This window comes from Dryas octopetala, chromosome 8 (assembly GCF_963921425.1).
Source record: "Dryas octopetala chromosome 8, drDryOcto1.1, whole genome shotgun sequence".
In the NCBI taxonomy this organism is placed as follows: Eukaryota; Viridiplantae; Streptophyta; class Magnoliopsida; order Rosales; family Rosaceae; genus Dryas; species Dryas octopetala.
The window spans coordinates 14,239,396-14,265,008 of record NC_141373.1 but is presented as its reverse complement, the minus strand read 5'-3'; the positions used below and the strand labels follow the sequence as shown (position 1 = coordinate 14,265,008).

The 25,613-nt window shown below is 35.1% G+C and overlaps 4 pseudogenes across 1 annotated transcript; 2 read left to right on the top strand and 2 right to left on the bottom strand.

The window, feature by feature from the left end:
* Window positions 1–2,232: 2,232 nt before the first annotated feature.
* On the bottom strand, window positions 2,233–3,195 carry LOC147277464 (17.6 kDa class I heat shock protein-like; annotated as a pseudogene).
* Window positions 3,196–4,903: 1,708 nt separating this feature from the next.
* Window positions 4,904–6,415, top strand: LOC147277463 (uncharacterized; annotated as a pseudogene).
* A 6,645-nt stretch (window positions 6,416–13,060) lies between these two features.
* Window positions 13,061–15,740, bottom strand: LOC147277462 (putative LL-diaminopimelate aminotransferase, chloroplastic; annotated as a pseudogene). The gene is made up of 7 exons (XR_015123847.1): window positions 15,698–15,740; window positions 15,020–15,082; window positions 14,504–14,608; window positions 14,339–14,389; window positions 13,797–14,117; window positions 13,489–13,695; window positions 13,061–13,407 (listed from the first exon to the last, which is right to left on the bottom strand). The product of XR_015123847.1 is annotated as a putative LL-diaminopimelate aminotransferase, chloroplastic (transcript).
* A 112-nt stretch (window positions 15,741–15,852) lies between these two features.
* On the top strand, window positions 15,853–24,705 carry LOC147277461 (sesquiterpene synthase 2-like; annotated as a pseudogene).
* Window positions 24,706–25,613: the final 908 nt, after the last annotated feature.

Below are 25,613 nucleotides of genomic sequence, written 5' to 3'. Positions count from 1 at the left end.
AACCCCAAACCAAACCCCAAATAATACTTTTAAAACAATCCAAACCCCAAATATTCCATTTAAATATTTAATACAAAACTTGAGATTCCTTATATATTAAATATATAAATTATATAAAACTTAATTTATTGGAGTAAACAAACGAAAAACCTATTAAATATGTTATGATTCACAAACTAGACAAATAAACTAGTTAGCTTAGTTGGTTAAGAGTTGAAGCTAGTTTTGTGAGGTCTCGTTTGAATCAAAACATAGCCAAAATCTTATATTTTTTTTTATTGAAGATATATATGTGTATAAACGGGCTTTGGGCCGGGCTTTAGACCGGGCTTCGGGCGGGCCGTGGGCTTCAAGGACATGACCCAAATTTCGGGCCTAATGGGTCGGGTGGGCTTCGGATGGGCTTCGGGCCTTGGGCTTTTTGGTGACGCCTACTTTGATCATTGTCTTGTCAAAGAAATATGTCATTATTTTTTTATTTTATGTCACATCAATAAAATACCATTATTAATTAAATAAAAACATTTCCCAACTCAAATAGACTATCATCTATTTTTAATCTCAACCACTCTACCTCAAAGTGAATCCGACGGAGAAAATAAGTTTTTGAAAGCATGACAAAAACACATTGCTGCATTTTTTTCCACGCTCAAAACCCAGTGCATGCTTGAAGTCCATTCTTTACCCCTGGCATCTTTTCCAATGTTCAATCAGAAATTCAATTTTTTTTTTCCCCTTGTGAGCATTGAAGCAAGTTGCATGAACTCCTAGAAGTTGAATCATATTCTACTTGGAATTAATTGAGCCAGATCTCATACAGTAAATCAATCTAGCTTCAATACATTTCAGAGATTTGAGGTTATCGATTGGGTTCTCAATTCTCATATCTTAATAAGAAATTGTCACCAAATCAATGTTTCAATGAGGGAATGAGAGAGACGCCGTTAGTTTCAAGATCTCATAGAAGACTTTTGTCCATTGGATTTAATCTTTCAGTTAATGAAAATAAAATTCTTATTCTCCTTGTTTTATTTTCCACGAAATGGTGAAGAAACTAATAAACCACATAGAGAAATTAAGATTAAATTTCAACAAATAAACATCCAATAAAAAAAAAAAGAAAAAAAAGATTCAAGAAAAATAATCAGAAATTTTTCTCTGTCCAATGTGGAAGTAGAAGTCTATAATGTTTCTCTATAAGTGGGATCCCTCGTGAGGGCTGGGCATGAGGTCCAAATCTCACGAACTAGATTCGGCTAAAAAGCTGGCTAGCTTGTTTGAAGATCGAAGGAGAATGAGCAGAATTTATTTTTCCTTTATAATTTTTGTAGAAATTCTTGTGACAATGCCATGTCATTACAGCATCGTTAGAGCACAAATTATTAGAGCAGTACGTGTTAGTATTAGGGAACTCTAACACTACCCTATACTATATTAATTAGGAGACATCATCATAGCATATAACCATATAGCAATATAATTAATGGTTTTAGACGTCAACGTTTAAACTCTGACCGATTCGAATCTGAAAATTTCCAATTTTGGAACGTTTGAATCAAATCCGAAATTCGAAAATGCCGAATTCCGAAAATTCCTAAAAAAATTGGATTGAAATTGAAATGTATCTGTAAATTCTGATCCAATTCGAATTTCGATCCGAAATTTTCTAAAGGCATTCCAATTCGATATTTTTGAAATTATGCCAATTTATTCCGTATTTATATTAATATTATATCATTTATTTAGTTTTTTACTATATGTTTCATTAATTTGTTATTTGTTTCAAACATACACATACATATATATTAAAAAAAATAACTAATACTATTAATATAACATATGTATATTATAAATATATGTGTATCATAATAACATAAATGCTAACAAAAGCACTCACATTTTTTGTACGTGTAATTACTAATTTTTTTGTTTGTTTTTACTAATAACAAAAAGTAACGTGAAGATTCTGATTTTTTATCTGAAAATTTCAAATTTTTATCCGAAAATGTGATATTCCGAAAAAATCCGAAAATTATGAGAAATTTGAAAAATTCTGAATTGGAATAAGATGTTGAAATTCCTATTTTTTAGAATAAAATTTTATTTCAAAATTTTTTGAATTGAAATTAAAACACCCTATTTCTGATTCGATCCGTCTGAAACACACCTCTAATATGGTACTCAAACAACACATTCACATAAACACAAACTATATACATATAACAAAAAAGCTCATGAGTAAGCCACATCGATGTTTCTAACATTCTTTGGGTTCTGCTCCGCTTCCTCCTTCGGTACTGTCACAGTCAACACTCCATTTTCAAGGCCACCTTTGATCTCATCCACGTTGGAATTCTCCGGCAGCCGGAACCGCCTCACGAAGCCGCTGAGCCAGGCGGTGCCACTTGTCATCAGTCTTGTCCTCCTGCTCCTTGATCCGCTCTCCGCTTATTTGGAGTATGTTCCCGTCCTCCACGTAGACCTTCACCTCTTCCTTTCTCACCCCTGAAATTATTGTTGAAGCACACCTTTAACATAGCCAGTAGAGTACTTGCCCACTCACACCAAGGTGACACCAACGCGCACAACCCTACTGCACAGCCTACTCTTGCAGCTTCTTTTTCTTTCATAATTTATTTTCTTACATATATCTCCCAAGTTTCTACTTTCACAAAAAAAAGAAAAAAAGAAAGAGAAAATACAAAACAAAAGCTCAACTTTTATAAAATTTATAAGTATTTTCGAACCTACACTACGTACTAACATATGTTTAGTTAAGTAATTTTAGACCAATTAAGCTAGTTCCGAATAAACTTTAATTTTCACTAATCAACCCAGTACCAACTGTTTGATAATCTTATTAAGCAAAATCTATGTGGGTCTTGAAAACATGCAAGAAATTATGGAGAGAGAGAGAGAGAGAGAGAGAGAGAGAGAGAGAGAGAGAGAGAGAGAGATGTGTGTGTGTTGTGTTAAATTATAAATGGACTAACCAGGAAGATCAGCAACAAAGATGTGAGCATTGTCAGTTTCTCTCCAATCTATGTGAGCATTAGCTATAGAAGAGGTTTCATCACCTTCTCCTCCTCCAGATATTCCTAAGCCAAAAGGGTCCCATATTTCAGACCCAAACCAAGGGTCAATATTGTACCCTCTTTGACGCCCTCCAAGCCAAGCTCCCAACGATGATGCCATTAATTTTTGTACTTTTATGTTATGCTCGATCTTCTTGATGCGTTCTGACAAAGTCTTTATATAGAGGATGTCGATCTCTGCATGCATGCGCGCTTGCGTAGCTGCAGTGGGAAGGTGGTGACACGAGTTTTTGAACATTGCCACCTACTTCATTTCCTATAGTGCCACGATAGGTAATAAAAGAGATGATGCATCACTTTTATATGGGCAAAGATACTATAAATTAATATCACACGTGGGAGCTCTAGTACGTTCTAGGGGTTTATGAAAGTTACGCTTAAGATCGATCTTGAGTCACAATTTCACTTTTCTTTGATACAATAAAAACATGCTAAATATGGGGCAAGTAATAGCCAGTGATAAATTGACTGTCCTAGCTAGCTATTCTCTTCTTTTTCCATTTTTTTGTTATATTTGAAAAATGTATTGTTACACATCAAATTTATTTACTATATTTTATATATTCACTAAATAATGTGACATTTTTTTTCAAATTTGTGCTAGTTAATAAGTAAAGTACTAAAATATTTTATTCACTAAGCTAAGTAACATAATTAAATTTACAAATTTGCGCTAGTTTCTCGCAAAGGTTTTGTACTTCATATTTATTTTTGTTATGTGACAAGACAGTTCAACAAGAACCACCTCCATCTCTGACATGACTTCTCCTCGACGTGCCTAGCTTGAAGTCAGACCGGATCAAGGTCCAGCTCGAACAAGACAACGTGCTAGTGGAATGGAAGTGGATTCTTAATTTAGGGCTTATCGCTTCTCTAGCATAACGGATGCGATATATATAGTTATCCCTCATTGGCAAGCTTTTCTTCAATTTCACTGTACACATCCAACATATATTGCCTGATAACAAACTTTCATATGCTCAGGCAGATGATCCATGGCATGTCCCACCTGATTATCAAAATAATATATAATAAGTTATGGAAAGAACTTACCTACAGTTGTATACATTCTATCTGTTTATTTCTCATCATGTAATTTAGCATGTGATGAGAGAGATAGACACAATGGTATATACACCCGTTATATGAAAATCTTTCTCATAAGTTATACTATGTTAATTAAGTTACTTGATGAGTTAATTAGCAAAACTTTTTCAAGAAGGCTTGAAATGGGAATATCAATTATGGATATATATATATATATATTAATTGATTGTATTTTAATAGAATACAAGATGGTGTACATCAATTTTAAACCTCTCAACAGCTTCAGTAAAGAGTCCTAGTTCTTGAAGGTGTGCTATAAAACATCATAATTAGTGTCATCGAGAATGGATACCATGCCAATAACTTGGATTGACATCATCCTAACAAAGAAGTATTCCGACTAAAAGTAGATTGACAAAGGCCAATAGAGGTAGTGTTGAGGAAAGTAAAGTCAACTAGACAACAGGAGCAAATTCAGAAATCTCCTTGATTTACTGCTGTACAAAGCCATTTATATTTCCTTTCCTTTACTGCATATATTGCATTGATTTAGGCTTCATATTAAATTAGGCAGCTAGTTTAGGCTAATACTTAGGATCATGTTTCTTGTCTATTTGTATAAAAAGGTCTGATGTACATCAATAGAAATTCGTCAATTCAGAATAATAAAGCTTTACATGGTATCAGAGCAATATCGCTCCTGATAACAAAAACTCCAATAGCCTATCACATCCACTTTCTCCATCCTTCTGTCAGTAACCATGACACAATTTCTCCATCCTTCTGTCAGTAACCATGACACAAGGAGATAACTCATTCACACATTAGACCAATTCCAAATCCTCAGCCAAGCTTGAGAACCAATATGAAAATCCAAACGATCCCCTATACCTCCACCACTCAGATCAACCCGGTGCTGTTCTTGTTACGCAGTTGCTGAACGACGACAATTACGGCACATGGAGCAGAGCCATGATCATGGCGCTTAGCACCAAAAACAAAGAAGGTCTCATCAATGGCACAATTAAGCAGCCACCGCAGACTTCAATCATCGAGCTACAACAATGGACCCGTTGTAACAATCTTGTGAAATCTTGGCTTCTTAACTCAATTTCACAAGACATCCGTGCTAGTGTCATATACAATGAGCTTGCCTCTGATATCTGGACTGAACTCAAGGAACGCTTCTCACGTGTGAATAGCGTTCACCTATTCCATATTGAACAAGCCATTCATGATTGCATCCAAGATGGCATGACGATCAGCGCCTACTATACAAAGCTCAAGGGATTATGGGATGAGTGAGACTCCCTGTGTTCTATCCCAAGCTGCACCTGTGGCACCGTGAAAGAAGTACTGCAATTTCAACAAAATCAGAAGACCATGAAGTTTCTCATGGGTCTTAATGAAACATATGCCGCAGTACGTGGACAAATACTACTCATGGATCCACTTCCAACTGTCAACCGGGCACATTCACTCATTCTCCAAGATGAGAAACAACGATTAGTTTTTACAGGGAAAAATAATGTACCCGAAGCCACTGCCTTTGCTGTCGGGGACAATTCTCGTGGGTCTGGAAGGAATTTTGCACCGAAAAATCCTCATCTTAAATGTGATCGCTACGACAAGATTGGGCATACCTCCGAGATTTGTCGATCTCATCTCAAGTGTGATTTTTATGGCTGGAAAGGGCACACAATTGATGTTTGTCGAGAATTACAAAAGGTCAACACCTTGGGGGCAAAATCTGAGACCAAAGCCAATCATGATGATGCTAACACAGTAGCACCACCAGCTCCTTCATCTCTCACACTCACACCGGAGCAGTATCACAACCTCATGACAATTCTTGGTAATACTCAGTCGAATCCTATGGCTAACCATGTTGGTACCTCTTCCACCATGAGTAATCTTTCAGGTAACACCATTTGTGCTTCTGTTTTTGGCAAAATCACATGTTGGATTCTTGATAGTGGAGCCACTGATCATATGGTTTGTTCAGTTACATGTCTTACTACTACTTTCCCTATTACTAACCGATTTGTGCATCTTCCAAATGGTGCTCTTGCTGCCATTACACATATTGGGAGGAGTGTTCAATTCTCACCACACTTTGTCCTCCATAACGTTCTTTGTGTTCCTTCATTCCAATTGAACTTGATCTCTATTAGCAAAATTTCACAACATTCTCATTATTTCACACTTTTTGCTCATAATACTTGTATGATTCAGGACCAACGATTGGGGAGGATGATTGGGATGGGAACTAAGCAAGGAGGACTCTACTATCTTGATACCTTGCAGAAAACTGAGTGCAATGCGGCAATTGTGGCAGCCAACCCGCCTTCTCAGCTTTGACATCAACGTCTTGGCCATCTTTCCAATAAGAACTTTCGTTTACTTTCCAAAATTATTCCAAATATTCAATTTTGTGATGTTAAGGATTGCTTGATTTGCCCATTGGCTAAACAAACTCGCTCTCAATTTCCAATTAGTTCTATTCATACTCATTCACCATTCGAGTTATCACATGTTGATATTTGGGGAGGGTATCATGTCCCTTCCATCAATGGGGCGCGATATTTTCTCACTATAGTTGATGATTATACTCGTTGCACTTGGGTTTCTTTGATGCATTATAAATCTGATACATCTCATTTTCTCACTTCTTTCATTAACCTTGTTGAAACACAGTTTTCTACTAAAGTTAACATTCTTCGCAGTGATAATGGCCCTGAGTTCACATTGGCAAAATTTTATTCTGAAAAAGGGATTTATCACCAAACCAGTTGTGTTTCTACCCCGCAACAAAATGGGGTAGCCGAGAGGAAACATCGTCATCTTCTCAATGTGGCTTGTGCATTACTCTTTCAGGCTAACCTTCCAAAACAATTCTGGGGAGATGCCATTCTAACTGCAACTTATCTCATCAATCGTACACCAACGCCCCTTTTAAAAGGTAAGACACCTTATGAGATGCTTTTTCATAAGTCACCTACCTATGATCATTTGCGGGTGTTTGGGTGTCTCTGTTTTGCCTCTACACATCATTATCGTCCCACCAAGTTCGATGCACGAGCCACCCGATGTCTTTTTCTTGGCTATCCCTATGGTCAAAAAGGTTATCGCATGTATGATCTCACCTCGGGTAAAGTTTTTGTCTCTCGTGATGTTCTCTTTTATGAACATATTTTTCCTTTATCTTCTTCCGCTGCAGTTCCTACTCCTGTCTTCCCACCACCACAAGAACTATTTTCAGAGAATTCTCCCCATTCAAGTTTAGCTGACATTGCTCAAGCACCAGTTGTTCCTCCTCTTTCCGTTTCCGGTCTCAGCAATGATGACCATACTCAATTCATCTCCTCTCCAGTTCCCGCTGGATCACCTGCTTCTACCAGCGACACTATCATACCTCGCGCACCTAACCCTTCTCCACTTACCACCACTACCATGCCTATTTCTTCACCCTCTCTACCTGCGACTCCTACATCTACTCGACCCACACGTGCCACACAAACGCCCGGTTATCTCAATGAATATCATGTTGGTATTACTCTTCCTTCTCGTTCCTCTCCATCATCTAACTCGGCCATGGTTCAATCTCGACGTATTCCTTATCCCCTTTCTCATGTTCTTTCCTATGATCGTTTATCTTCCTCACATCGTGCTTTTACCATAGCTCTTTCTATCGAAACAGAACCTCGTTCCTTTTTACAGGCTGTTAAGGATCCCAAATGGCGCCATGCCATGCAATAAGAACTTACTGCCCTTGAAGCTAATGGCACTTGGTCACTCCAATCATTACCTCCTGGGAAGAAAGCTATCGGTTGCAAGTGAGTTTATAAGATTAAACTCAAACCGGATGGATCTGTTGACCGTTACAAGGCCCGTCTTGTTGCTAAGGGCTATAGTCAGATTGAAGGATTGGATTATCGGAAAACTTTTGCCCCTATTGCCAAGCATGTCACCATTCGTCTTCTCTTTGCCATCGCTGCTACCCAGAACTGGCATCTTCACCAGCTTGATGTTAATAATGCATTTCTCCATGGTGATGTTAATGAAGATGTCTACATGACTCTACCACTCGGTTTTGGTCGAAAGGGGGAGACTCGGGTTTGCAAACTTCACAAATCCTTGTACGGGCTCAAACAAGAATCCCGACAATGGTTTCTCAAGCTCTCCTCGGCACTGAAACAAGCAGGATTTCAACAATCCAAAGCTGATTATTCCTTATTTGTCCGATCCCGAGATGGTAACTTTACTGCTGTTCTTGTCTATGTAAATGATGTTATTTTGGCAGGTAACAATTTGCAAGATATAGAGGCAACCAAATCATTTCTAAAACAGCAGTTCAAATTGAAAGATCTTGGTTCATTGAAGTATTTCTTAGGAATTGAGGTTGCTCGATCCAACAAAGGGATAATGCTCTCACAAAGAAAATATGCTCTTGAGATTCTTGAAGATGCAGGCTATCTCGGTGCCAAACCAGCCTCATTTACAATGGAACAAAATACCTTTCTTAGTCGATCTGATGGTGACTGTGTCAATGATCCTTCCTCATATCGTCGGCTTGTAGGATGACTCATTTATTTAACAATTACATGTCCAAATCTTGTATATTCAGTCCATATCCTAAGCCAGTTTATGGACAAGCCACGCGTCCCACATCTAGAGGCTGCTCATCGTGTTCTCCGTTACATTAAGAACACTCCTGGCCAAGGAATTTTTCTCTCTGCCACAAGTCAGATACAGCTAAATGCTTTTTGCATGTGATGCAGATTGGGCTAGATGCCCAGACACAAGAAGGTCTGTCACTGGATAATGCAAATTTTTTGGACAATCCTTAGTTTCTTGGAAAACCAAGAAGCAAACCACAGTGTCACGATCCAGTGCAGAAGCAGAGTACCGGTCCATGGCTGCTACATGTTCTAGAAATTACTTGGTTAAAATACATATTGCAAGACTTGAGAATCACACATTCACATCTTGTCAAATTATATTATGACAATCAAGCTGCTCTGCATATTGCTTCAAATCCAGTTTTTCATGAAAGAACAAAGCATATAGAAATTGATTGTCATTTCGTCCGGGAAAAGATTCAAGAAGGCATGATCAAAACTGCACACATCCCTACATTTCAACAGCCAACAGATATCTTCACCAAAGCATTAAGTTCTTCACAATTTATGACTTTACTTGGCAAGTTGGGAATTATCAACATACATTCCAACTTGAGGGGGAGTGTTGAGGAAAGTAAAGTCAACTAGACAACAGGAGCAAATTCAGAGATCTCCTTGATTTACTGCTGTACAATAGCCATTTATATTTCCTTTCCTTTACTGCATATATTGCATTGATTTAGGCTTCATATTAAATTAGGCAGCTAGTCTAGGCTAATACTTAGGATTATGTTTCTTGTCTATTTGTATAAAAAGGTATGATGTACATCAATAGCAATTTGTCAATTCAGAATAATAAAGCTTTACAGGTAGAGCTCAACCACTTTGCATGTCGATCTCTTGCAAAAGGTAGCTTAATTAATTATCTTTCACATCTAAGTCATCCCTCCACCTGATAAATTGCATAATTAATTAGTAGAATTAGGATTTGCTTTAATTTTCAGTAGTACCTGTAAGAGCTCAGAGATATCTAACAAGTCCGAGTGTGATATGGTTTAATAAGTCACCTTGTAATATTAGTTAGTTCGTTTTGAGGGAGATTTTGGACTGGGTTGGAATCTAACTTTCCAAAAGTTAGTGCCTCAACTAGTATCATCTCCCTGTATCATAAGAAGTGCAGCTTCATACAAGCTTAACAATTCAACTACGTACATCATCCACAAGTGATTCCTTCCCATGATTGTCCTTAAACTTGCTGAATATGTCTACATGAGCCACCAATACACTAGATGGAGATGAGTAAATTAAAATTCTGAAAGAAAGCATTTATAAAAGATATATATTATGACGGCCGAGCAGAGGACTTTCGGTGTGAAAGGTTACAACCTTGTGCTCTAACTCATCGAAAACGAAGATAAGTAGTGCAAAGGTCATCATCATTTTCTAGGTCATCACAGTCATAAGAATTCTTGTTGAGTACTTGAGTGTTGTTGTTGACTTCATGTGCCTACCCTGCTGAGTGCTGCCTGGCTGAATGGTTGTTCACTTGTGAATTGTTGAATTGTTATTTTGTTATTTTGTGTTTGGTATGTAATGGAATAATGGATTTGAATTTGTTAATTTGTTATTATTGTTGGTGTTGGGTTTGAATTTGTTACTTGTTAGATTTGAGTATTGATTTGAAAGTTTGAAGTTTGAACTAGGTGTTGAATGATGGAATCCTAAATTGTGAATTTGTGATGAAATAATGGATTATACATTGTTTGTTAACTTTGTTAGTTTTTCATTTTTTTTTTGTTAAAAGTGATTGAGAAATACAATTTTTGTGCTTAATTGGGCCCCAAAACAAACAAGCCCACAACAAAATAAAAAAATTATTTTATCTTGGGTTGGGCCGCATCCGACCAGACCGGTCCGGTTGCCCGACAAGCCCGAACCCGAACTTTGTGCGGCTTGTATGGGTTGGGCTTTTCCCACTCCGACATGTGTGGCTCAACTGGCGGATTGTGCCTCAACTCAACTCAGCCCAGCCCGATGGATGCCCACCCTTAATTCTGGATGGATAGTGCAACTCCAATAGCTTTGCTTACAATAGCATGTATGATTAATTCTAAACATATCACTGGCAATATATCACTTACAATAGTTTTGCAACATTTCACCATTCTAAACATATCACTCACAATAGTTTTGCTTACAGTGGCATCCAAATATAAACCCAACCAAACACGCCCACACTACAAGAAAAATGGGTTATAGGGGCACTACAATAGGGGCAATATAAGGGAAGTGCCTCTACTTAAAAAAAAATAAAGTGATGGAAAATAAAAATAAGGCATAAATTTGAGAATCGCCTCTGTGTTTTCTTTAAAAAATAAAGTGACGGAAAATAAACGCCCCTACTTATATTAGTGGCAGAAGAGAAACTCCCTTAGCATTTTAACAAAAGATATAAAGATAGCAACACATATCAATCTGCCTCTATTTTTTTAAAATGATTTTAATTATTATTAAGGGCGTTTTGTATCTGCCTCTATCATTTTTTCAATTAATTTAGACAATAGGAGCGGAATAAGAGAAATGCCTCTAATTAAAAAATAGTTTATGTAGGTGTGTATTTTCTAGCATATGTATTATACAAAAATATATATAATTTTTAGATTATTTTAAAATTAATTTATAATAATAATAGAAGCGAATGCTAAGTGCCTCTAAAATAATCCAAACTTAATCAAGGAATTAATATGAGGCGTATACTAAAGTGCCCCTATAATTTTTATGAATTAATTTGGGGTGGTTGTTATCCACCTATAATTAATTTTCAAATAAAGTAGAGGCAGTTATTATTCGCCCCAGAGTATTAAATTAATCTCGTTATAATTAAAGATAGCGTCGTATAAATATCTGCCTCTATTTGTCATTGGGGCGGATAGATAATGACATCTGCCTCTCATATTAATTAGCGACAGTTGCAATAGGGTCGTTTATTATTTCCGCCTCTCCCACCACCCCTATGCCATTTAGGGGTGACTTTCCGCCCCTACTATTTTTTGTAGGGGCAAATCTTTTCTGCCCCTATAACCCATTTTTCTTGTAGTGCCAATTAGAATATATGCACACACGCCCATAAACATTTTTTTTCCACATATGATTAAGGCTTTGTTTGAGATTGCTGTAAGAAAAAACTGCTGTGAAGTAAAGCAGTTGAGTGTTTGGTAAACTATGTTTTCAAGAATTTTGTGAGTACAAAAAGCAGTATGAAGGTGTTTGGTAAATTATAATGTAAAACTGTTGTGACTATTTATAATTACTATAATAGACATGATACTAAAAGTGCATTTTACTTATTTGTTTGGTAAAAATAAAATATTTTTTTTTTACATTTTTGAAATTTTTGGCTACAAATTTGCATTAGCATTAATTTTTCAAAGAACAACATTATTAAATAAGTATGTCTATTATTTTTTTGGGTATGTTATAATTTTAGTCGTACAAATAAAATATCATAATTAATGTTTACAATATTAAATATAATTAACAATTGACATATTTTTTAATTAAAAAATATATATAGATGTTTAAATAGTTATATGATATTGATCGAATAAAATAGGGATAAGATGTGATTTTCAAAAATTAATGAGGGTATTATGGGTAAAATAAAATTTTTATTGTTGCTGTGATTCACTACAGCTTTCAAAAGCACCTACAAACCTGCTTTCTATTTTTACTGTGGGGAGTCACTACAACAAAAATGTCGATAGATATCAGTCGTGGACTGATATCTATTTGGGTAGTCGTCTGATATAGCGCATCGTGATATCTAATGTTCACATTTTAGATATCAGTTTTAAACTGATATGTAAACATTGTTTATATATCATTTTTGATATTATTTCTGATATATATAAAATTCGAATATCAATAGTTCTGATCAATACATATCATATTTGAGGTAGAATATGATATAAAACCATGATATCAATATCAGGTTTGAGGTAGAATATGCTTTAAAATCTTGGTATCAATATCAGGTATATAATAAAATCTGATATGTAATCTCGATATCAATATCAGGTATGGAACATACTCTGATATCTAAATATTGTTTATATATCAGGTCTGAGAGAAAATCTGATATCAAAATGACATAACATTTCAGTTTTTAGACCAAAACTGATTTGGAATGTATGATATATATTAGTTTTTTTTTCACCTAAAAAGCATATCAATGAATTAAATATACAATTGTGCCTGTATTTTGAAATGGCCTGAAATTTGTGCTAGTATAAAATCTTTCATTCCCATATATTTCATATTTTAAGCACCAATAACATTCAAAGTACCCAAAAAGGGATTACAATATAATATCCAACAAGTAGTTCTATAGTTAAGGAAATACATAAAGAATTACTAAGGTATGACTGATGGTACTAATTTGAAGATACAAAAGCTGACAACTTCATCTAGCTAGTGGAGTAGAATCATTCACATCTTAAAGTTGTGTTGATTGAGACTAAATATACATAAGCTCTTCTCATGAACACTAGACCTGCAAAAGCATAATGCAACCCAAGTGATCTGAATGTGTCAACAATTATGTTTGCATTCTCCTTGTAGTAGTCAACCACAGTGGTTATAGCCTGAAAATGTAAAATTTTTTTACTTGAAAGATAGACCTTGCAATGACTAACTTGGAACAGAAATGGGATGTAAATTCTAACCTGGTAACCTTCTGCAGAAAGGCATGCTAGTCCTCCAGCCTGAGCAATATTTGATGCACCATTGAAGCAGGTACACACTATGCGGTTATAATCCTTTATGACTGGAAATCCATTTGCATACAACAACTCTTCAGGGACAACCGTCCAACCAAGGCGGACCCCTGTGAACCCAGCAAATTTGGAGAAGGATGAAATTTCAATTGCAACCTGTACACAAAATTGGCCAAAAGCAACTTCCAGTAAGAATCAGGTTGTGGATTTGCTGTTTTCAAACACAAAATGATATATGGTGGTGAGAACTGAGAAACCTCTCTGGCCCCAGGAATTTCATAGATTGATCTTGGGCTTTCATCTGATATATAAGCAGCATATGAGGAGTCATAAACTATTATTGATCCATTTGCTTTTGCAAACTCCACCAGTTGCTTTAGTTGCTGCTGTGATGCAACATTGCCAGTTGGATTGTTTGGAGAGCAGAAAAATATGATATCTGCCCTTGAAGCAGTTATTAAGTCCGGAAAAAAATTATTCTCAGGCCTGCAGTTCATGTACTCAATGTTCTTATACTTCCCGGTACGCTCTTGAAACTTGCCTGCTCAACCAGCAATGACACTAGAATCTATGTATGCCTATCCCAAAACATAGTACATCAATAAGGTATCCAGCAAAAACATTCAATGTAGCCTTACTTTACTATCCAATAACAATAGTCATTGGAGCATAGTTATAACGGAAAAGGAAAATAATATTGACAGTGAGATGACAATGAATCATTTTCATTATGTCTCATCTTGATTTAGAATTTTAAAGGAGCAATATTAGGTTAAGATCAGATTTGTTTTATATTTACCGGAAAAGAAGGGTCTTGCACAGCCACTGTCACATTGGATCCCAGAAGCATCTGCTAAGGGGGCAAAAGTCAGAACTCATACCAGATATTTTGCCTTCGAACCTAAATAATAACAGGTCTTCACTCTTATCCAATTAGATTTGCTACACATCAAGTTTTTCTTACCTGAAGGCGAGAAATGTCACATTGTGCACCATCTGATACAAAAATCTCATTGCCCTCTATGCCCATATTCTTGTAGAATGTTTCTGCAATTTCCATCCGTAATTCCTGCACCAAAACTTACTAAATTTTAGTCACTAAAGGAGAAAAGAAAGTACAACAATGTAGTTCATAGTATCTCAAAGAAGGATGAAAATATCTACTCCTCATCATGTCTGATGATTGTACTTTTTTGATTCCTTTGATTTACCACTGATAATAATTCTATCATCAACATATTGCAATAGGCTTTTTTTTGGTTCACACATGCTTCATAATTTGACTTAAGAAATAAATGATATGCTTACTTATGGGGAAGGTAAGTTCAGGTTCAAAATCAATGACATGAATGATGGTGACAACCAGGCTATGCACCAATACGGTTGATTTGGTTTAGGAGAAATTATAATTTCTTCTATCAATCAAGAAGCAAAAAGAAAAAAGAAAAATCAGAATAAACACCAAAAGATTACATCCTACCGTATGGCCTTGCTCAGCTCCATACCCTCTGTAACCTTGAGCTGTTGATAGAGCATATGCTTGCTGTAAGAACATAATATAAGAGCTTAATATTCATCAGACTAGAAACTAAGAAAAAATAGCTCTTTACAATTTAGCATATATATATATATATATATACACACATATCAAGCATAAGAAAATGTTAAGTTTGTGTTCTCTCTGCTTCTTTCAACTCCATCAAAAAGAAAATTGAACGGAAAGGTAAAATTAAAATCAAGCAATCGAAAATATTGCTGTGCTACATGCTCTCACTAATTTTCTCTGATCATGCAAGTCAAGGCTTGCGTATAGCAATGAGTTTTATATTTCTACACTTTTACTAGCAGGTTATAAAAAGAAGACTGAGGGGATGAAGACATGCACTTGTCACGACTGTCCCAAATATTGGATTATAGAGGAAATGATAAATAAAAGGACAGTTGAACTAAATAAGAAAACCAACAATGAACTTTATTATGGAAAAAGTAATATCAAACACAACCAGCATATTATTGCTTATAATTTGTAATCAAGTCAATCCCTCAGGCATTGGCTCAAGTGGTAAAAGGGTTGCTGCAGTTTGAATGGATTTTATATTCATATTTTACACGGCCAAAAAAAACATTATATACAATAATCTGGGAGCCACTAAATTACCTCAGCCATAGCAGATGTGATTATGTCTGGTATAGGTTCTGTAGTATCACCGGTACCAAGTCTTATTATCCTTTCGATTCTATTAACAATTTAGCAAAACGGAGCCAACAAACATGTAGAGGATGAAGAGAAGATTGAAATCGATACCTGACTCAATGGAATTGGCCGCCGGAACCGTCAAAATCGCGTCGAAGCCGCCGCTGGCTTCTTGGCGTCGATTCGCCTTGTACAGTGGTCCGATGAACAATCGGAGGCCACCAACATGTTCAGAACGACGACAGCTTCAAAACCCACAAGGCCTGGCATCTCAACTTCGCCGGGATCGATGGATTGCCGCAGGAGTGGCCATCGGCCCTGTGGCTTTGATTCGCCATGATCAGCGGTTGTTTGGGACGGAGAGAGACACGAGGATGGAGAGTAGAAGAAGACGATCGAGCCTTTTGGTGGTACTCCCGTCGTCGTTGGCCTTCGGACGACAACGACGACGAATTTTCTGAGGAAGACGATCGGCGCAAGAGAGAGGCGAGAGAATAGAGAGAGAGAGATATGCGGGTGAGAGGAGAGAGAATATAAAAAAAGATTTGGGTTGTTTAAATTAACCCTAGATGCGGAAATACAAAAATTAAGTCAATTGATCTTAAGATATCAGTTGACATGTTACAGTGATATGATAAAAATATATAAGAAAAAGTAAAAAATTTTTATATCAGGTGTTTAGGTGGTTGGGAAAAAAAATTAAAAAATGTAAACTTAACATATCAGTTGACAGTTTAAACTGACGTCTTTATAGATTCTTAGAAAAAAGAAAAACATTATATATCAGTTGATAAAAACCATGTGATTTCTAATAGAGTTTAGAAATCAGCTAAAAAATTATCTGATATTATAATTTTTACAATATCAGTCAACTTCAAATCTGATATAAAATTGGTGATATCTATTGACAATTTTGTTGTAGTGAGTTGAAAATTGTGGGGCAAAACATTTTTTCATGTTTTTACCAAACACCAAAACTGTTGTGGGTGATTGAGAATTATCATCCACAACAACTTTTGGCTCCTCCACAGCAATCCCAAACGGGATATAATTTTGGATGCAACTCCAACACGAGACCAATTCATGGTTATTCCACCCAAGAATTAAAGTCACGTGGTTGTCCTACTAAAAAAAAAAAAAAGAATTGAAAGCATCTCACAAAAAAATTATTTTTCTTACCTTTTTAGTAGGTGAATTCTCTCTGACATTAATTTGATTGTCTATCACCCAAAAATAGTATCATTAAAGGAATAACAATATAAGAAAAGAAGAGAAATTTTTTTAGGATTTATGGAGTTAATTAGGTCGTTGTAAGAAGGTGGGTGATTAAAGAGGGGAGGGTGGGTAGAGTAGATTTTTTTTTTTTAGTCAAGTTCTTATATAGAAGTAATTTTACAAAATGATAAATTTATCATGATTTTTTTCATTAAAATATGGGTGAAAAAAAAAAAAAGACAGCAGGGTATGAATATAACTACTCTATTTTGTTGGGACCGAAATTTAAAATCTTGACTTTAACAACATTGGTCGTGTAGATGCACACATCATGTTTAGTGTCGGTGCACATTTCCCATGCCATAATGAGTCACCAATTATTTTCTCTTTTTATTTTTTTTTTATTTATTAGACCAAATATTTATTCACGCTAAACCTGATGCAGTTTTGGATTAATTTCTTTATATTGGGGGCAGTCAGTGAATCAAAATTCAAAGTTAATGCTTTAAAATATTCCTTGGCCAAAAAAAGAAAAAGCTTTAAAATATGGTTTCTCTAACTTTTTGGCTCTTACTTTTCTCCAGTGGCCAAAAAAAAAATGCATTACTGTGCGTTTGAGGTTGAACAGAAGTTACAGAATCTGCGCAATGTAATGTAAATAAAACTTGGAGGCATATTTTTCAGAAGTTACTTTTCTCCAGTGGTCAAATTTTTACTTTTTTTTTTTTTTTTTTTGACTGAATTGAAGCAATGTAAATAAAACTCGGAGGCATATTCTTCCCTTTTTTTTTTTTTTTTTTTTTTTGTGTGGCGGTTTTAGTAGTTTGGATTTTGGAAGCTAACTGAAGCAAACAACTTTTTGTTTGTATGTTTTTTATTTATTTGTTTTTCTGTTTTCTTCAATCGATCGATGTAGCTCAGAGTCAATAATGCTTACTACTATGTTTTAGTTATTAATTAATCGACTGTTGGATTTTTCTTTTGTTTCATTAGATAGGTTGGGTTGTTTAGAGTCTAGTGGTATAGCTGGCCAAGGAAATTGTGGGGGTATATAGCTGCCAAATAGGACTCCCACCTGTGTAACTTATTTTTGCATTTAGATTTTGCACGTTTATCATTAGGAAGAAAAAAAAACATGATAGTGTATGATCATTGTCAACTTTAAATTAAATGAACAAGTGATACCACAAATGGATTAAATACTAAATAGCTAACTTTAATACTATCTTCACAAATGTGGAAGAAAAAAATGTGGGACAACTAGCATTATTGTTAAAATATATGTGGACAAATGAGATAATGACATGTGTCATTTTCTAAACTTTTTAATCCAACAATCATTACACACTTTTTTTTTTACCGCACATTCAAACACAATTTCTTTACTTTTTTTTTTTATCATTTTATTTTATTTTTTAAAAAAAATCTAAAACCAAACACCTCCTTCTTCCTCCCAGATCTGCCATGGCAGCCCCACAACTCCTCTTTCTTTCTCTCTTCTCCCCTTTCTGCTAGAAAAATACAGCAGCAATCCACCGGCGCCCCTCCCTCCACCACTGCTGACGGTCCCTCACTCCGACCACCTCGTTCCCCCTCCATCCCTCCTGACCAACCCCCTCCCTTCTCTCCCTCTCTTTATCTTTATCTTTCTCTCTTTCTTTCTCTTCTGAAAATCCACCTCCTCTTTTCTCTTTTCTGCACAAGTAAACAGTAGCAACCCCAACACAAACTAGTTTTATGTGGAGATTTAGGAGTGATGAAAAAATGGGAGAGAAGGTCTGAGAGGGGTTTGAAAATGAAGGGGTTAAAATTAAAGCCTTATGAATGAAAGAAGAGATTTTTTTGGAGATTAAGTTGTTGGGTTTGGTGGTGGAACGGAGGTGGGGTTGAGGAGGAAGTTTGTGTAAGTTGCAAGATCTCTGGAAATGATGGAGGTTTCGTGACTGGGTGGGTGCGTTGGGTGAGGGTGGTGTGGTTTTTTTTTTGGTCTTCCAAAAATAATAATGGATGTATATTAAATACATACAATTATGAGAATATTTAAAAAAATTAATTCTTAAGTAAAAAAGACATGTGTAAACTTCTTATTGGTCCAAGTAAAGTGGGGTTGCTAAAAAATAACAAGTTTAGAAAATGACACATGTCATTATCTCATTTGTCCACATATATTTTAAATACAATTGGACATAAAAAGACCAAAATGTCCTTTAAAAATAGGTCACATGCGACACATGTAACCATTTTTTAACAGAAATTTTGACAGAATCAGACGAAGGTTGTACATTGCAAAACTTTTTAAATTCAGGTGCCACATTGAGTCAATTTTTTTTATTAGGTGGTAAAGTGAAAAATGGGTCAAAATTCAAGTAGGTAAAGTGATAAAAAGCCATAAAAAACCTAAAAAGACAGAAAAGCCCCTAAAATGGACGGAAAATTGGACGGAAGTTACCAGAGGTCTGACATTGAAAATTTTTTTAAATTAAGGTGCCACATCGAGTCAAAAATTTTATTGGGTGGTGAAGTGAAAATCGGGACAAAGTTCAGGTGGGTAAGTTGATAAAAAGCCTTATATATATTTACCACACCTAATATTAATAAAGTTGAAACTCATCTATAGTCCTACCTCAATTAAAAATAAGAAAATTAGGGATTAAATACCAAATGTCAATAGTTTTTTAATAAAGCAGTAAGACACTAATTTTTTTTAGTTTAGGTACTAACCTAGAGTAAAACATTTTAGATTAGGTCACAAATCAGTTTGTTATACAGTTGTGACTATTGAACAGTTACAGTTGTAATTGTCGAACAGTCACAGTTGTGACTATTTAAAATTTATAAAAAATCCAAATTTTTAAGGGTTTCATACTTTTGATTTAGGTTTGGGAGATGAAATCCTATAACCCAAAGACTAAATATTAAAGTTTAAGCCTTGCAAATATTGAAAAAACAACAAATCAATAAAAAAGTTATGACTATTAGACAGTCACAGTTCGATATAACCATACTTTTTAAAGTTGGTACCTAAACTGAAATTTAGTACCTAAAGTGAAATGACATAAATGTTTTAGTAGTTGAAATGAAAAAACATTATAATTTGGTACCTAAAGTCAATGAACCTTTAAAAATATCACTATATTTATAATATTATATCTTTCATAAAAGTGAGATCCATGCTGATATATAAATATGGTATAAAAAATGTGATACATTTAATATACTCTTAATTATTTGTTGGAGTGTTCCTATTTAAATGCAAATTGGGTGTTTGATCTTTAGGTGGGATGTTAACTGCATGGGTGAGCTTCCAGAATATATGCAACTATCTTACAAGGCACTTTTAGACTTTTTCATAGAAATTGAAGATGAAATGGCCAAGGAAGGAAGACAATATAGAGTCCATCATGCAAAAGAGGCGGTACAAATTAACACACTATTTAATTAATTAAGCTAGTTCCTCTCTGCCGATTGATGAAATTAATGCTTATGTCGACTAACTAATACAATATATTGATTTGCTTTTATTATGAAAATATTGTATACTAGATGAAAGCTCTATGTACGTCGAGGCTACTTGAAAGAAGCCCAGTGGTTCAATGAAGACTGCACCTACCCTATGCTTCTAACTCTATCTTTTGTTGGCATGGGTGACATTGTAATTACAAAGGAGACCCTGATTGGATGTTCAAGGGCTCTAAGATTCTCACAGCTTCAGAAACCATTTCGAGGTGCATGGACGACATTGTTGTTGGCCACAAGGTAAAACATTAAACACTAGATAGCACAACATTGCGCATGCAACAAAGTGACTTGGTTTTTGAAGAAATCTAGAAATCTATCTCAAAATAAATTGGCAATAGGCAGAGTAGCCCAAACCCTTATAAGCCACTAGTAAGACCCTCATATTTTCAATGTGAGATTTCTCTCAACACGCCCTCGCACGTGTGGCGCCATTTAAGCCTAACACGTGGATAATTTATATTGGGTGACGTGAGAGCACGTGTGGCCGTTAAGTGCATCACGTGGATAATTTATATTGGGTAACGTGAGAGCACATGCGGCTGTTAAGTGCATCACGTGGATAACCTGCTCTGATATCATGAAAGAATCTAGGCATCCATCCCAAAATCAATTGATAATGGGAGGAGTAGCCCAAACCCATATAAGTCACTAGGCAAAGTTATACTTTTCCAATATGAGACAACACTCCACATTCTCACACGCCCCCGCACGTGTGGCGTCACTTTAAGCCAAACACGTGGATAACTCATATTAGGTGATGTAGAGCACGTGTGACCACTTGGCCTAATACATGTGGGTGAACCTGCTTTAATACCATGAAGGAATCTAAGCATCCATCCCAAAACCAATTGGCAATGGGAGGAGTAACCTAAACCCTTATAAGCCACTAGTAAGCTAGGCCTTCACATTTTCAATGTAGGATTTCTCTCAACACGCCCCCGCCTGCACGTGTGGCGTCATTTAAGCTTAACACGTAGACAATTTATATTGGGTGACATGTGAGCACGTATGGCCGTTAGGCGCATCACATAGATAACCTACTCTGATACCATGAAGGAATCTAGGCATCAATTCAAAAACCAATTGGCAATGGGAGGAGTAGCCCAAACCCTTATAAACCACTAGGCAAAGTTATACTTTTTGAAGTAATCTAAGCATTCATCCCAAAACCAATTGGCAATGGGTGGAGATGCCTAAAACCTTATAAGCACATATGATAAGCTCTAGTTTTCTGATGTGGGACATTGCTTCACATTACTCTTAACACGCCCCGATTTTGAACCTAACACGTGAACGAATTGTATTGGGATTTATATTGGGTGACATGGGAGCACGTATGGCCGTTAGGCGCATCAGATAGATAACCTACTCTGATACCATGAAGGAATCTAGGCATCAATCCAAAAACCAATTGGCAATGAGAGGAGTAGCCCAAACTCTTATAAACCACTAGGCAAAGTTATACTTTTTGAAGTAATCTAAGCATTCATCCCAAAACCAATTGGCAATGGGTGGAGATGCCCAAAACCTTATAAGCACATATGATAAGCTCTAGTTTTCTGATGTGGGACATTGCTTCACATTACTCTCAACACGCCTCGATTTTGAACCTAACAAGTGAACGAATTGTATTGGGTAACGTGGGAGCACGTGTGGCCGTTGGGCCTTATATGCAGATAACCTGGCTCTGATACCATGATAGAATTAGAGCATCCAAACCAAAACCAATTGGCAATGGGAGGAGTAGCCCAAACCCTTATAAGCCACTAGCAAGGTGCCCTTACATTTTCAATATTGGATTTCTCTCAACAGGTTTGTGTATATACACAAAAATATATTTATCTTCCTAGACAGTTTAGCAATAGATGCTTACATTATAGATTGTAAATTGGAATTATTTTGATTATATTGAGTCTCTTCTATATATATATATATAGACCCCTTCAAGAGTAGGATCCCACATTTAAGCTTATTTGTGGGATGGGGCGAATGGGTCCACTTCATGTAGTTTTTCAACAATTAAAACCGTCTATTTTTTAGGCCTCTATTTATAGATCATCCTTGCAAAAAATTAGTGAAATCGAAAATCATTTTGCCCATCTAGCTTTGATCAAACAAATAGACGGTTTTGTTAAAAATATTTGGTTCGTCTATTTGTTTGATCAAAGTTAGATAGGCAAATGATTTCCGATTTGACTAATTTTTTACAAGGATGATTTTTGAATAAAAATCTAAACAATAAACAGTTCAGATCGTTAAAATATTATATGGAGTAAGCTCTATGAGGGATCCCACAAATAAAATTATTTATGGGATCTCACACTTGAAGATGCCTATATAATATATATATGATCTATAATTAAACTAGGAAATATATTTAATTAAGTATCTTATGTCGTTAGACTCTCTAACAAAAGAAAATTACCGTATATATAGTGCAATTTCATTTATATAATATGTAAATAGACTGTATGTGAATCTAGAACGAGTCACATATTATTCAACAAAACTAGATGTTTTGAAAAGAACAGGCTGTCATCAATCATATGCTTTGGCCTTATGCTAGCTCCTGTTAATATCTTGTGGGGACTTTTACTCTTGAGTTGTATTGTCAAAATTGACAATAATTAAGCCTTTATGGTGTTTTAAATGAATGAATGAAAATTCTGACAAAGATATTATTAAGTAAACAAGTCATTGACAAACAATTGGACAAAAAAACACCCTTTAAACTTTAAATTAACTGGATTAGACATTTAGAGCAAACAAAAAATTAGAGCAAAGTTGTCCATTAGTTCTCCTATAAAAGATAGAAACACATACAAAAAAAGATAATCACATATTGTAAATTTGTAACTCATGTTAATTAAAAAAGTCATAAGAACATATAATTTTAGCAAAAAATATTACCTAATATGAGTATAGAACTCACAGTTAGAATTCAATTGTCATTTATCTTTGATATAAAAGAATAGAGGAACTTCAAGAATAATTAGTTTGTAGCTTGAAATTGCAAGGAAAAAAAAAGAAAAGAAAAAAAAAAGAAAAGAAAAAAAAAAAAGAAAAAAAAAAGAGGTTTGGGGCCTTTGGGCAATTGGAAATAAAAAAACGAGATTGGGGTTTGATTTGGCTCTTTTGGGATTTCGTTTAGTTGTTTTTAAACTATAAATCCTAATACATTTCTATATAAAAAATAATTAAAAATACCCTAAAGGGCCTAAACCCTTATATCTTATAGCAAATCCTAAAAAATATAGAGTATAGATTATAGATTATATAGAGTTTAATGTATAGATTATAAAGTGTAAAGAGTATTAAGGTAAGGTATATAGAGTATATAGGGTTTAGTATTAGGATTTAGTGTATAGATAATAGAATATAAAAAATATATTAATTTCATTTATTTAGTATACTAATTTTATTTAACAGTATTTGCCTCCAGCGCGTATTATATTCATCTTATATCACATGAAACCTATTATATAATTTAGTTTTTTCAATGTTCTTTATCAATGTAGTAGATAATATGTTAAATAAACATATGGTAAAGTTTTATTCAAAATTTCCGTATTTTGATAGCAATTTCCATCGTTTCCGTCTAATTTCTGTCGAAATTTAAAAATTTTCGAAATTTCCGTCGAAATTTCCATCGAAATTTCCATCGAAATTTTCTCGAAATCCGAAATTTTATTCCTTGAGAACGACACATTAAGATAAGAATATATCAACATGATATTAATAATATATCCAGATTGATAGTTCAACAACTTGATCATTAGTATATACTAATGGTACAAATTCATCATTGCTTGACAACATATGGTTCTAGATTACGTGGCAAGAAAATATTTTCAAATAAACTTATATGAAAGCTTAATATAATAAATTAATTTTCCTAAAGCACACAATATATATTTTCAGTTTGAACAAAAGAGGGGGCACGCAGCTTCAGGTGTTGAATGCTACATGAAGCAATATGGGGTTTCTGAGGAAGAGGCGTATGATGTGTTACGAGGGCGAGTTGTGAGTGCATGGAAGGAGATAAACTTGCAGCTGCTGAGAGTCTGAGACCCACTGAAATGCCAATGCAGATCCTCATGCGTATTCTTAATTTTGCACGAGTCATGGATGTCCTTTACAAGGTGGAAGACAGCTTCACACATGTCGCACAACCAGTAAAAGATGGTGTTGCTTCATTACTAATAGATCCTATTCAATATGATGAGCTTAATGAATAATTAATTAAGCAGATTAACAATTCACTTTGGTAACTGAGTTGAGAGGAAAGACATAAATACTTTTTCGAATCAAGCCATATATCCGATGTTTATTGAAATTAGGCAGATTGGATATTTTCATATATAGAAAGAAATGTCATTTAGCCCAACATTTTCACCTGATTTTTGCCAACTCATGAGGCATGTTGTCATATTGACTTCGCTAACTCAATAGAAATACAAAGAAAGAAAATTGAGAAGTAATAAAGATTAAGAACCCTTCATCTTCAATTCTGTCACCAATATTACAATTTAATACGGGGCAGGTATGGGGTGAGGAGTGCTATCTCCATCCCCACCTCATTAGAAATTTCGCCATAATCACTAGGAAATACTAGTACTTAAATTAACTAACAACTTTATCATAGTACAAGAGTGGACAATTCAAATGTCAAGTCAAATAACCATGTGTGTCCTAAGTCACTCCAGTGTTTTGGTTCAACCACACCACACGCGAGAGGTGTCTTAAGAGTATATCCCACACTAGAAATAATAATTCTTTGTAATTCTATAGGAAGGAGGACTAATGGCTTGAATAGGCCTTTTCAATTCTGATTTATCAAATACTTAGAAAACTAACGTAAGCAAAACCATTTTTTGAAAATGAAGATAAATGAGAGATTGACACAAGTAATCGTTAATCGCATAAAAGATCCAAATGATTCAAAAACTGCAGGATTAAGCCAGTAAAAGAGTTTACTGTGAAAAGATGTTACAATTGTCCATCAACTGGCCCACACTTTGTCTTCAGTAGCTATTAGCAAGATCCCCTTGTCCGGCCATCTGCACGTACACTTGAAGGCACAAAATTGATGAAATGCAAATGTATGATTATGACAAAAAAAAATTGCAAATGTATGGAAAATATA